The sequence below is a fragment of the Hakea prostrata genome, chromosome 10, assembly GCF_041222555.1.
Source record: "Hakea prostrata isolate BN-2017 chromosome 10, UWA_Hpros_2, whole genome shotgun sequence".
Taxonomy (NCBI): Eukaryota; Viridiplantae; Streptophyta; class Magnoliopsida; order Proteales; family Proteaceae; genus Hakea; species Hakea prostrata.
Window position 1 is genome coordinate 26,638,719 of NC_142609.1, and position 5,500 is coordinate 26,644,218.

Here is a 5,500-nt window from a genome sequence, read left to right on the forward strand (position 1 = left end):
CTCTGTAATATGGAAAAGGTGGCATCTGATGGGGATTTGAAATTGGTTGGGTTTCAGGGGTAGCAGTGGAATTATAGGACAGTGATATTTGAGTGGGGACCAGCTGGTAACTGCCTGGTTCAGTAGACGTGGTCTGATATTCTTCACGCGGTTGAGGACATTGAGATGTGGCAGGGGTAATAGTGGCCAGAGCGATTGACGGTTACGCGGACCGTTCGATGGCATCAATTTAATCCTAGCCGTTGATTGTGGTAGCAAGGGTTGAGTGAGCAAACTGTTTGAGTTGCCGTCAACAAACCGAACCAGAGCTTCTTGACCACACGAACCAACCATATGATTTTCAAAATCGTTTGAAAACACCAGGCGCGCGAATCCTCATTTCGTCTTCTACCCTGGTTTTCGAAGAAGAAGCTCTGAAGATGCAAATGTTGATTTCTCTTTCCACCCTGATCTCCCATGATTCTCTCAAGTAGTTTCTTTCATCTCTGTTTCAGAAACAAATTGAAGAAAACTGTGCCCGAGAAAAAAGAGCCTCAACCCATCCCAACCCATTCGAGGACTCTGCAAATCGATAACTCTCCTCTGAGTCCTCTCTAATCTTTGGCTCTTCTTCTCTCTCGTACTATCTCAGTTTCTCTCTTTTCAAATCCAGCGTCTCCTTCATCATTGATGGGTTGTTGATGCTCCACTTTCAGGTGGCCATATCGGTGCCAGAGATGGCAAGTTTGCTCTATTTGCAGGTGAGGATAAAAGCTAGCCCAGACCAGTTCATAGAATTCAAGGATAATATCTCAGACTGATTTTATTTCAGTTCCTTCTTTTTAGGGATTTGATTTTATCCGGAGATAAAGCTTCAGAGGCCATCGCTGCTCTACAACTGATGAAGTGGAGGAGATTTGCTTCTCGGGTGAGTTCTGACCTTAACCTCAAAACTGTAGCTTAGTCTTTCCCATTGTACGGTAATACAAAATCAACTCGTGAGGACTCTACAGGGAGAGAGTAAGCAAATTCTCCATCACTAGATTGTGTCTATTATGTGTTCGAAAATATGTCTGAGAATTTGGCAGGGAAGGATCCACCTTATGAAGGATCCACCTTGTGGTTCAATAAAAAGCTGTATGGATAGGGCATTATCAGTTTTACACAATCAACCTTTGGTTCTTCCATTCAGCTTATCTCTTCGCAATGCTTATCCTCTTTGAGATTTTCAAAATGATTATTCTCATGACAAACATGTTTCTTTTGTGGTGTATGTTTTTTAAGATTTCCAGTTCTATTGCTGTACATTTTCCCAGTGCTGTTTATATTTAAAATTTTCAGAAATGGGTTTGCATAGTTTAGGTGTTTGATGTTAACAAATCGAATTATCCAGTGATTAAAATTCTTAATTCAGTTTTTCCCCCCTCCTTAGTTTGAAAAAATCTTTTGTGTTCTTGTTAAGGGGAAAAAAAGGGTCAAACATAGTGTTGCTTATTTACAATATTTTTACATTGGAACGACTTGTTGTCACACCTCACCCAGCCGGATCCGGTCATTACCCGAATGCCCGTGGGGGTGATACACCGCAAGATCTAGGTTCAGTGACAAATCCATACAAAACATGATATAACATAATTAAATGGACAAGAATAAATTAAGTTTATCATACTAAGTTATCAAAATCAAAATAATGGTTACAATCATCCATTACTTCAAAATAAAAATATAACATCAGAGTTTTGAAAAGAAAAGAGTAATTTTCAACGCAGCGGAAAACTAAACTAGACTAGTTCTCTAATGGAATCCCACCCAAAAGAATAGTCTTGATACTGGCATGAAGCTCCATGTGCGTCCACTTCTTCTTCGATCACTCCTTCAAGAAGATATACTAGCAACGAATCCTCCATTTGGAAGAAGTCCTCATAACCTGCAGTATAATCTAATAGAAAAAGACATAAAAGGAATGAGTTCAACAGAACTCAGTGAGGTCAACTCAACATCATATCACACATTCATTTTCAAGATTCCACACCACACATATAACATGAATATCAATAATGTAATTAATGACAATGATATGATATATGAATGATTATGCTCCTAACTCTATCATGAAGTCTCTATGGTAGACACGCATTAAGTCACACCAGTCTTCTTTGGGTGGTCTCATCACTCTTCCCTCACGGCTCTGATGCACGTCTGTTGGGTTCTCCGCGGTTGTTGTGTAAAGTCCTGTCAAGCCATGGTTGGGGATTAGGTCACCACTCTCTCACATCACCATTGGTATAAGATCTAGCGCGTGTCAAGGATAATCTTAGGCCCAATGCAAAGTCATATGGTCTCATACTACATATGGTCCGGATATTTCCCCTCACGCCTAGTGCTCTGTTGGTTCAATACCTTCCCACCTATGAATGGAATCCTCAATGGAGGCATCCGTTGGACCCCATTCATTAACCCGGTGGTCATCCACATATAATGGACAGGATGATCTCCATGTCCTCTCACGGGTCATTTCACCGGTCTTGAGCGTCCATGAGCCCTTATCTATTATATGCAACCCTACCTCTCTATGATGATAGTGGGCACTGCTTGACATACGGGACCCGACAACTAACATCACGGGTTAACCGGCTTCAATACCCCTGCCGAAAGGGTAGTAGTACTCATGAGGTCACCTAACCAAACACTTCTAGACATGCCCTTAATATGTAAATTAGTAATCGGGAAAGAGCCAAGGGCACCATAGGAATGCGTCCCATACCGCCTCCTTTGGTATCCTATGGCAGAAATGCCCAAAGGGCATTCCCCATTCCCAACCACAATATAAGCAATCATATAATATCACTAGGGCAATGGGTGAACCCACAACCCTAGTAGAAAATACAAGGTAGAAGAAATAATAATATTTCTCCTCTCATACAATCACATTCCATTTCATAACAACAATAATAGATTTCAAAGCAAGGAGCAACATCAGAAGTAATAATAAACATAAATCATAGCAATTCATATTTAATAAAAGACATAAAATAACCACAAGATAATACTAAAGCAATACAAGATATCAATAATGAAAAGTAACTGACATCATTACACATGTACTATAAAGTTAAGTATATTCCTCACCTTTTACTTTGTTCTTCCTCCAAATCCAAGAATCCACTCCCACAAATTAGTGATTAAGGATATATTAACCTATTTATGCAAAAGAAATATTTATCACAAATTAGAGCCCATTTGGATTTCAAAGGATATCCTAAAATCTTCCCACGAAAACTCAAATCTGAAAACTAGGTTAAAAAGGGGTAGTTCTCAACCTCACTAGTGAATGGTCACTAATTTGCCACCAACTCGAAGTTTATAATGAAGCAAAACTTTGGAAAAATCTAATTGGAAACAAAAGGATCCTACGGGTACCTTCAATTTTATTAAATTTGACCCATCTCAAAAAGCCCCAAATTTGACTCTCATAAATCACCCATGTGTGACCCGAGGAGTCAAATTCTAAAATCTTTTGCAAGAAAATAAACCATTACTCCCAAACTCAATGGGAACCTTAATACAATAAAAGAGGATCATCCAATATACCAAACATGCATTTCTTTAAGATCTCTCAAAAGGAAAGAAGAGAAATTGCTCCCAAAACCATGTATAAGAGAAGGATTAAAGAAAACTAACCTTTCATAAAATTCCCTCAATGATTCGAGTTGCTGAACACCTTTGATTGGATGAGAAATACTCTTCTCCTTCCTTTCTCCTCTTCCCAAAGCCTCCGCCTCTTTCTAGCCTCCAAAAATGTGTTTACGGATGAGATAAAACATAAATAGGGTTTAAAAAATCCGAATTTCCAATTTTGCCCCTAAATAGAAAATGGGGTGGGGGTTGGTTCACCCAAATGGCCCAAACTTCTAGTCCATGGTTGGACCCCCAAACGAACTTCGATTTTGATGATTTTTGGATCGTTGGAAAGGTCTTTCGACGATCTTCATTTTGGTACCTTATTTGCGTCAATCGGATTTCTCCATCACTAATCTACATCTATTCCAAAATTACCCTTTTTACACTATCGAGACTAATCTTCTCTCTTCACTTAAACTCTAGGAGAGTTTTTGAGTCATTATAAGGGTCATCTACCAACATTGTTTCAATTTGCAAACCTTCGGGCTCGAATTGAATGGTCCACAATTATCGCCGAAACAAGGCCCAGATTCTCGGTCTTAAAACCATGGGTTAAAGGGGTAGAAATCCGGGGGATTTCACACTTGTACTCCCAGTGCACCATTGTTGGATAATACTTGGGCAATTGAAGATTGGGCAGCATTTAGATAGGATCTATCTCTTGCTTGCTTTGTTAAGAAAGTAAAACTTTAATTTATTTTTCTTTGTTTTGCTTATAATCTTGTTTGATGTTCTCATTATTGGTTGTGTTCATCCAAGTGTTCTAAAATACGATTATTCTAACATATTTGATTTATTAGGTGAATCCTTAGCTCAACCGGGAGAGCACTTAGATATTATCTAGGGGATGATGGTTCGATCCCATCAGGATTTGGTATATAGAATGTTTATCTATAATTCAACTATTATTGTTAGACTTAGGTGAATGATCTAAGAAAGCTTAGCTATATGTGTCGGTTGGGGATTTGGTACCTTGTTATTCATTAAATCCTAAAGTACTCTGAACTTTATAACCATGCATGCCTGTGCTGATTTGGGTGATCTTGAAAAAGGAAGTTACATCCATGAATTATTGGACTTGGACATGATGTTTCAGTTATGACCTCTTTGATTTCCATGTATTCCAAGTGTAAGAGAGTAGATATTGCTGCCAAAATATTTGAAGATCTGCAGGAAAAGACTCTTGTTTCATGGAATGCCATGATAGCTGATTATTCACAAAATGGATGTGTAAATGACGCTCTCAACTTCTTCTGTAAGATGCAACAGGAGAAGATGAAACCTAACTCTTTCACTATGGTGAGCATCATTCCTGCTCTTGCAGATGTATCAGTCTTACGCCAGGAAAAGTGGATCCATGGACTTGCCATTAGATTTTGGTTAGATAGGAATGTATTCGTGATGATTGCCCTGGTGGATATGTATGCAAAATGTGGCAGCATTCCTACTGGACGCAAACTTTTTAATATGATGGATGAACGACATGTGACAACTTGGAATGCCATGATAGATGGATAATGTGAAACCCAGCCCTAACCTAACCCTGACCTTGACCCGGTAACCCGGTTGTTTTTAGGTCCGAAGACCCGGAGTAAAGAAAGAAGCCAACTATGGGCCATCTCAGTAGAAGACATGGTGTTTGACTCTGAACCCATGGATGTTGTTGATGGAGTTCCATACTTGGATGTCTGTGTAGATTTGGAAAGGAAGCTGCAGTTGTCTGAAGATGAGATTAGTTGAAGGACTTGGAGTATTATCTGACTTGGTTTGAAGGTATTTCTTCACACTTGACTTGTTACTGGATGTGTATGCAAAAGCCCATAAGGTTTAAAGCCCATTT

At 39.1% G+C, this 5,500-nt stretch overlaps 1 pseudogene; it reads left to right on the plus strand.

Moving 5' to 3' along the window:
• The first annotated feature begins 4,758 nt into the window (after nt 1–4,758).
• On the plus strand, nt 4,759–5,178 carry LOC149002378 (pentatricopeptide repeat-containing protein At1g11290, chloroplastic pseudogene; annotated as a pseudogene).
• Nucleotides 5,179–5,500: the final 322 nt, after the last annotated feature.